General features: G+C 53.1%; 1 long non-coding RNA gene across 1 annotated transcript; it reads right to left on the bottom strand.

The window, feature by feature from the left end:
• Positions 1-4,172: 4,172 nt before the first annotated feature.
• LOC134167558 (uncharacterized) lies at positions 4,173-7,910 on the bottom strand. Its single transcript, XR_009966223.1, has 2 exons — positions 7,731-7,910; positions 4,173-4,767 (listed from the first exon to the last, which is right to left on the bottom strand). It is a non-coding gene; the product is annotated as an uncharacterized LOC134167558 (long non-coding RNA).
• Positions 7,911-8,242: the final 332 nt, after the last annotated feature.

The raw sequence follows: 8,242 nt of genomic DNA, 5'->3' as shown, positions 1-8,242 counted from the left end.
TTTGCTTTCACTAGCTGCCTCCCAGCTGAGCGGGCCCCAGGGGGAAGCGCATCTATCTCTCCTGGGGTTCAGCAGAAGCTGATCTCTCCTAATGCTCCTGCCTTGAACTCTTTGCCAGACTGAGCTCTCCTCAAAAGCAGAGAATTAATTACCTGGCTGGCTTAGGGGCTTTGCACAGGAAAGACAACCCTCTGATGTTCCCACTTGCAGTGCTGGGGTGGAAAGCACCAGCACTGAGCCTCCTTCATTGGTATGAGATGCCAAGGACAAGCGCACACGTGAAAGTGCTGTAGGAAACTTCGCAGTGGCCAGTCAAGGAGCCCTAAAGCCCAGCCTGCAAATGTGCCATTTGAAGCAGTTTAATGACAGCACCGTGGCCATCGCCATGTGGTTGGAAAAGCTGTCTTGTTTAACAACACCCCTCCATGATTAGGAGAAGGTAGCTGGGAAAACAGAGGTTTTCCTACTTTCCTTTCCTGGGAAATATTCCTAATCCGGTTCCTGTATGTGGGTGCTGATGCTTTGATTCTGATGGGTTCTGCTTTCCACGTGTGTATTTGCACCACTTTCTCACAGCATTACTGGCTGTTTATTGCATGCTTGAGCACGAAGCTGCACGCTCTCCTCTGCTGGGAGATGGAGCCACAGGAGAAGTCTTCCCTCTTCCACCATCTCCCTGCAGCGAGGAAATGCCCAGGGAAGGACACACACGCGCTCTTTCCATTCTCTCTGATGGAGTTTTCTGGGAGAGTTTCAGGTTATAAAAAAATAATACAAAAAAAAAAAAAACATAATTTTTTGGAAAAGATCCCAATCAAACTTGGCAGCAGAAAAACAATATTTCATAAAAATGGGATATTTTGAAAGAGGGCCCTTTATTTCCAAGGAAAACAGTGCTTGTTCATAATAACTGTGTGGGATTACTTCTGACCGCATGAGATCAGGACAGCCCTGCCTGGCGATAGGAGCCGGCGCAGCCACCCAGCACGCTCTGCCCCTGCTCCCCACCGCAGAGGGGGCTGATGTGCGCTCACACAGGTGCTTTAATGATGAAAATGGATTGGAAAGTGAAAAATGATCCCTTCTCCCTCCTCGTTCCTCCCTTGCCCTCCCTGCAGCCAGCACCTTGCACACGCTTTGGCATCCTCAGTGCTGGGGGCATCGCAGGAGCTGCTTTTCTTATAGAACCATAGAATGAACCAGGTTGGAAAAGAGCTTTAAGCTCATCCAAGTCCAACCGTTCCCAGCACTGCCAAGGCCACCACTGCCCCATGGCACTGAGGGTGTGTGAACACTTGCAGGGATGGCGACTCCAGCCCTGCCCTGGGCAGCCTGTTCCAATGCCTGAGCACTCTCTGGGGAAGGAATTGTTCCTCAGCTCCATCTAAACCTGCCCTGGTGCAGCTTGAGGCCGGTTCCTCTTGTCCCATCCCTTGTTCCTTGGGAGCAGAGCCCAGCCCCTCCTGGCTCCATCCTCCTGGCAGGCAGTTGTAGGGAGCCATCAGGTCCCCCCTGAGCCTTCTCTTCTCCAGCTGAACCCCCTCAGCCCTTCCCCATCACACTTGTGCTCCAGGCCCTGCACCAGCTCTGCTGATTCTTGCCCGGTTCCAGTAGGAAATACAGACTTTCCCAAATTATTGCTTGCTAAACCCCTGGTTGTCGGCACCTCGGTGCTTTTGGAAAGCCTGGCACACCACGAGATGAGCTCAGCGCTCGGGTGAGTCGCTGCAGTGTCACAGCATCATGTTTTGCAGTCCCGCAGCCCAAGCTGCCAAGCAGCATTCTGTGATCCCATGGTTGTGCAACCCATGTACCAGACAGCATCCGTCTGGAGTCAGAGCTGCCAGCTTGTCCTTCTGGGCAGGGGTGAATCATCCATCTTGCTGGGACTCAGGATGCCTTCTCCTCATATGGATGCTTTGCTGAAGTGAGGGGGTAACAGCTTTTAACCCGTTGTTTCTCTGAAGCAGTGTCATGTTCTTAAAGAGGTCTACATGCAGAAACATACAGTGGCTATTTATTGCTAGCTCAGAAAGCCTTCACAGGAAAAGAAACCCTTGACAATGGACAGAATTGCTTGGCAGAAAAGCAAAAAGGCCAGGTTCTCAGAGCCTTGGGTGACATGGTCCAGTCTGAGGTGTCCCTGCCCATGGCAGGGGTTGGAACTGGATGATCTTAAGGTCCTTTCCAACCCAAACCGTTCTATGATTCTATGCAAAGTCCCCTTGGAGGGTGGCTGTTGCCCAGCTCCTCTACCTGCAAACACTGCAGGAGAGCATACGTGGGCTTTTCCTGATCACTGAGGTGATTTTAGTGCTCTGTAGAGTTGCCATGTGTGCACCCAGTAGAAACTGGTCCCTGCCCTAAATGGTGCTGTAGTTTCACAGGTAAACCAACAGCGTTAAGGGTTTGATCACATTCAACCTTTAGCTCACATCCTGGTGGGACTTGATTTGCCCCAGTGTTATGCTTCTAGCATCTCTCCCTACAGCATCTTTAAGCTGTGGGCACAATGGGTGGCAGTTTGCCTTATTTCATAGCCTTTGGCCAGATCCTGGCTCACTGCTGGGAAAATACTTCTGGAGAGAGAAGGAAGAACTTTCAGACCCAAAGAGCAAAGTTTGCAGCCAGGGTCAGGACAGAGGTACCAATCACCCTGAGTGATCCAGGCATACTCCCTAGGAGCAAGCAATGGAACTGGGACGCATCCCCTCCTCCGGGGCCAGCATCCTCATCTTCTCTCACCTTTCAGTGACACCATGGGGGAGCTCCTGTTTATCTTGGATCTCAACATCTTAATGCCTGGGGTGTTGCAGGAGAAGCAAAACCCCTTTGGCTTCCTCTAACCCCTTGCCTGCGCTAGGATGCAGGCTCCTGTGCAAGCTCCACGCTCTGCTATAGAAAACAGTGTTACAAAACTCCCAGCCCTGTGTTTTGGTGCTGTTCCAGCAGGACATGAGGATAATGGGAAACTGCAGAAATAAATCCGAGTCTTGGCTTTCCACAGCCTGGGATCTGCCCAACTGGATCCAAGAGATGTGCTGGCCTTACGGCACCCGCAGCTGATGGGATCAGAGGCAGGGGCTATCTGCTGCCTTTTGGTTCCCTGCTCCAATTGCCTTCCCCAAAATAATCCCAGATTCTTGGAAGGTGAAGCCCTGGAAGCTCTCTTGATCTCTTTAGTTTGGGGATTGGCTGGGGGTACTTTTTGTTTTCTTTTTTCTTACTTCTAAGTCCACCGTTTTCAGAGGTTTCAGCTGTTTCTTTGGATCTGGGAGTGTTGATAGGAGGGAAGCAAACACCAGGCAGCACTTAAAGCCACTCTGAAACACTGATCTGGGCGCAGGCTGTAATCCAGCCCCTTCAAACCCTACTTTTCCAGCCTCAGTTTGCTGCCCACACTCCCCTGCCTTGTCCTGACAGTCACCCAGGTGGAGCTGAACACAGGATGAAGCTGTTCTGCTGCAGACCTTGCACTGATGCACCAGGCAAAACCCAATGGGACGTCTCAGCTCTAGAGCAAGTTCAGGCACCTGCATGTCCTGTGTGTGATGTGAGGGGCTCGGCTCAGGCTGGGCAGCATGCTGTGCTGCCTGGTCTCAGCACTGCCCACCAAGCCATGAGGAGGTTGACCATAGCTGCAGACAGCCTCATGCACTTGGCACAGGGACCGATGCTTGCTCTTTTGATCAGGAAGGGCTGCACTCCTTCTGGAGCATCTCTCTAGCACGTAGCTTCTCACTTAGGGGTCAGAATTGATGCTTGACCTACTTAGGCAAGGGTCTGACATCCTTATTTCTGCTCCTCTCCAACCAGCAGAGCTGTGTAATCTGCATGTGAGACCCTTCCTAAGAGTCACCTCTGGTGCCAGCAGCCTAGAACACCAGTCTTCTCTTTGCAGGCCAACTGCTCTAACCAGCTCCCCTGCATAAACCAAGCAGGGTCACCACTGCAGGCACCACAAAAGCTCCCTGGAGGCAGAGAGCACCCCAGTGTGCTGGCAGTGCCCAGCCAAGAGGGGTTGTTTGCCCCCAGTGACACCCCACATCCAGAGGAGGTGGTTGGGAGATCGCTCTGTTTCTGACCATATGCTGTGATTAGTTATTTTTGGCTAACTTAGGCCAAAGAGGTTAAATGGAGCTGCAGCCCAGCAATAACTGCTGTACTTCCTATAAAGATGAAACAGAAAGATGTTTTTAATCAGAAACTGCAGAAGAAAGATGCTTCATGAGTAACCCAAGGGCTAACAAGCCCATCCATCAAGGCTGAGAGCTAATAATGTGGCTGAAAATCTCATCGTGGGACTTGGGGCAGGTCCCATATGAGTCATCTACCACGAGACAAGATGCTGTCATGCACTGGGCATCCAAACCGGTACACAGAAAAAGTGGCCCAGTGCTGCTGGCACTGATAGGGTCAGATACAGGGGAAACAGATATGGGCAGAAAGTGGCAGGGGCTGGAAGGTCTCAGCATCTCTGCAGTGCTCCAGGAGGACCAGAGATTTGGCTGAATCAGGACAAATTCAGCAGCTCAAGAGAATGAGCTTCTAAATGTGAGTGAAGTTACATCCCAAGTCCTTGATCTGCTCATAAGATACCTGACATCTTTGAGGAGAGGGCTGGAGAACAAGGTATTTCTTTGGTGGGGCCATTGTCCGAGACCTTTTCCTGGTGCATGATCTTCAGCAGATGATGGTCAGTAGAAAAACCATGCTGCTGGAGATGCTCCGGGCCACAGCTGGAGGTTCACCTCCTGTGAAACATCCCTGGGAACAAAGAGAATGAAAAGGATTTGGGGAAATCGTAGGATGTTCACTTAGGCAAACCAGTGCAGAGGCACCCGTCTCTATGCAGAGCAGGCCTGGAGAATACTGCTGCTTGAAGCCGATGCAAAACCCTCCTAACTTGTCCCTGTGCTACCGGGAGCAAGTGCAGGATGTTTCTGCAACCAGCAAGCACAGGGGTTTGGGATACCTGTGTGGAAGGTGATGCTGGGATAGAAGCATCAGGGAGTAGAGCTGGACAGGGTACAAATAGCTGCTTCTTGCAGCAGCAGGTCCAGGAACTCCACAAGGAGCCAACATTTTGCCTTTGAGAACGAGGTGAAGGGAGAAGCAAATAAATCCTTTTTTCTCCGGCCAGGTGGTTTCCTTTTGACAAGTGGGTCAGGCAGGTCTGGGTTTACAGCCCCCCTGTGCCAGCCTCACGTGCCCATAACTCTGCAGTGGCAGATTACAGAAACAACTGCTCATTCTGCAAGGGAAGCCAGAGGCTAATTACAGTGAGGCGTGTAACTCGAATCTGGTGCTCGAAGAGCTCTCCGGGGTTAGCTTTCCATGCGCTGCCCAGGTGCATCTCAGTGCCCTCTTTTACATGCACACATTTCCCTTTGCACATCCCAAGTGGCTTTCAACAGGAGCCACGGATCTCACCCAGCATCCCTCACCCAACTGTGCTGCATCCCACATCACTTGGGGCTCGCACATACTTGATAGTGAGACCACAGGGGATCTGGAAATTGCTGATAACAGACAGGGGAAACTGTCCAGGTAATGAGGACACAAGGACTGATGTGTGAGGTGAGCAAGAAGGAGCTGCTCAGGATGAAGCATCTCTCAGTGGCACCATGGCCCTCTCTGGTGCATCCCAACGAGGTCCAAAGCACAGCTCCTCACACAAAGGTGATCTCTGGAGCAGGGCATGAAGTAATGGTAAAGGATCAGTGGCTGGAAAGCAGCTGGGATGTTGCAGAGACTGGTCTGTAAGAGATGTTAAATGATGGCACGTCCATAAATGATGGGCATCAAGACGTGCCCCAGCCCAGCCTCCTCCCTCCTCCTCACCTGCTGTGACTCCCAGCCAGCTCTGCTGATCCTTGGCTGCATCTCTCCATGTTGGAGGCACCCTTCGTGTTGGGGATCCCAGATTGTTTCTTGGGATCTACAAGGATGCTGGAGAGGGGCTCTTCATCAGGGATTGGAGCGATAGGACAAGGGGTGATGGGTTCAAACTGAAACAGGGGAAGTTCAGGTCGGAGATAAGGAAAGCGTTCTTTACTGTGAGGGTGCTGAGGCACTGGAATGGGTTGCCCAGGGAAGTTGTGAATGCTCCATCCCTGGCAGTGTTCAAGGCCAGGTTGGACAGAGCCTTGGGTGCCATGGTTTAGTGTGAGGTGTCCCTGCCCATGGCAGGGGGTTGGAACTGGATGAGCTTAAGGTCCTTTCCAACCCAAGCCATTCTGTGATTCTATGATTCTATGATCTGGGAGCTCCCTGTGCCAGCAATAAGATCTCCTGAGCTCCAGTTCACAGACAGGCACAGAGAGATCCCTGTGCTGCGAGAGGGAGAAGAGTCCCACAGATTGCCCTGGAGCCGTGCTCCACAGCAGACCCCGGTGAGCAGGGAATAACCGCAGGCATCGACACCAAACAGGACAATCAGCATCCCATGGCTGTTGCTGGCTCATCCATCCAAGAAGAAGCCATCGGGGATGGTTCTGGGAGTCCTGCCCTTACCGTCTCCTCAGACCCATTCCCTGCCACGGCTCAGGAACGCGGCTCGAGGTGGAGCAGCAGGTGCTGGAAGGAGGGTTGTGACCAGTCTCACCCTCCAAGAAAAATACCAGCGCTGCTCAGCGAGGGGAAGGCGCGGGAGCAGGCTCTGCACGGGCGGATTTATGGGCCCCAGCAGGCTGGAAAGGATCCAGTGAACATTTCAGCAAACCCAGCCTCCGTCAGAAGTTACAGAGTGATCGGTGCGAGTCCCGGCCAGCCCCACAGCTGCTGCCCCTCCGGAGCCAGCCCCCGGCAGCCGGTGAAGTCACCCTCGCACCTCGGGATGTGGGGATGGCGATGGGGTGGGAGCACCACAGGCACTGCTCTGGATGGGGCTCTGCAGCAGGGCGAGCATGGGCAGCAGCTGGGGGCTTGCAAGGTATCCCAGCACCTGGAGTTGCACTGGGGACCAGCATCACATCTGAAAGGATGGGGTATTTCTGGAGCTCAGCTCTTAGTGTCTGAAGGGGGGTACAAGGATGTCGGAGAGGGACTCTTCATCAGGGACTGTAGTGGTAGGACAAGGGGTGATGGGTTCAGACTGAAACAGGGGAAGTTCAGGTTGGAGATAAGGCAGAAGCTCTTCCCTGTGAGGGTGCTGAGGCGCTGGCACAGGGTGCCCAGAGAAGCTGTGGCTGCCCCATCCCTGGCAGTGTTCAAGGCCAGGTTGGACACAGGGGCTTGGAGCAAGCTGCTCTAGTGGAAGGGGTCCCTGCCCATGGCAGGGGATTGGAAATTGATGAGCTTTGAGGTCCCTTCTAACCCAAACTGTTCTAAGAAGAGCAAGGGCTGATTTACAGAAGAAGGTGGTGACAGGTCTGTGTTGACCCCAGCATCCCCTTCCAGGTCCCAGCTCCTCAGAGGAGCCAATGTCACCCTCCAGCATCCCTGCAGCTGAGCAAGCCAAAATGCTGGGGATGTGGTGTCTTTGGGATAGAGATCAAGGGCAGAAACACATAAGCACAGTTTTTAGTACTGTGTTTCACATGCTGAGCTCTCAAAAGGTTGTGAAGAAGAGAGGACTCCACAGCAGTTCCCTTGCATCCCCATGTTTCTCATGCAGGGCCAGATCCCCTGTGCAGGATCTACTCAGGTTGGTACCCAGCCCCACTCCATGCAGGACCCTGCCAGAGCCACTGCTCAGTCCTACTGCATCCCTCCCTCCATCCTCCTACCTGGAGCCATGCAGGATGTGTTGTTCATGTGGTGTCACCCCTGGGTCCTGCAGGAGCCGTGCAGAGGTGGCTGAGCCTGGGGGGTCCCAGTCTGGATCCCTCCGAGGTGAGGGTGCTCCATGCTCTGGCTGCTCAAAGCTCCCAGCCCCATGTCCCAGCTGGAGCCACACACTTGTCCAACCTGCACCCCAGGGTGAGAGTCAGCACACCAATCCAGGGGCTTCTGGAGGTTTTATAGTGCCCTTTATCTTAACTCCAGAGCAGGCTGCACTCAGCCAGGCCAGCCCCTTTGGAAAGGGCTCCCACTTCAGTTTCCAAGTGCATCCGTCCATTTTAGCCAAGTTTCCTAATGAACCACGGGTCATGGGATAGCACTTTGTGCCTCTGTGTGTCTCTTTCAGCCTTCTGAAAGCTTGTCCAGCTTCATCTGGGAGATTTTTGGGAGGAGGTTGTAGGATCTAAGACTTCACAGATGCCTGTAGGCTGCATGGGGAAGTTCAGACCTTATTAAC

This window comes from Pezoporus occidentalis, unplaced genomic scaffold (genome assembly GCF_034315485.1).
Source record: "Pezoporus occidentalis ecotype Australia unplaced genomic scaffold, CSIRO_AGI_Poc_V1 ctg290, whole genome shotgun sequence".
Taxonomy (NCBI): Eukaryota; Metazoa; Chordata; class Aves; order Psittaciformes; family Psittacidae; genus Pezoporus; species Pezoporus occidentalis.
Note: the sequence above shows the minus strand (reverse complement) of the source record. Positions and strands in the feature narration are given on the sequence as shown.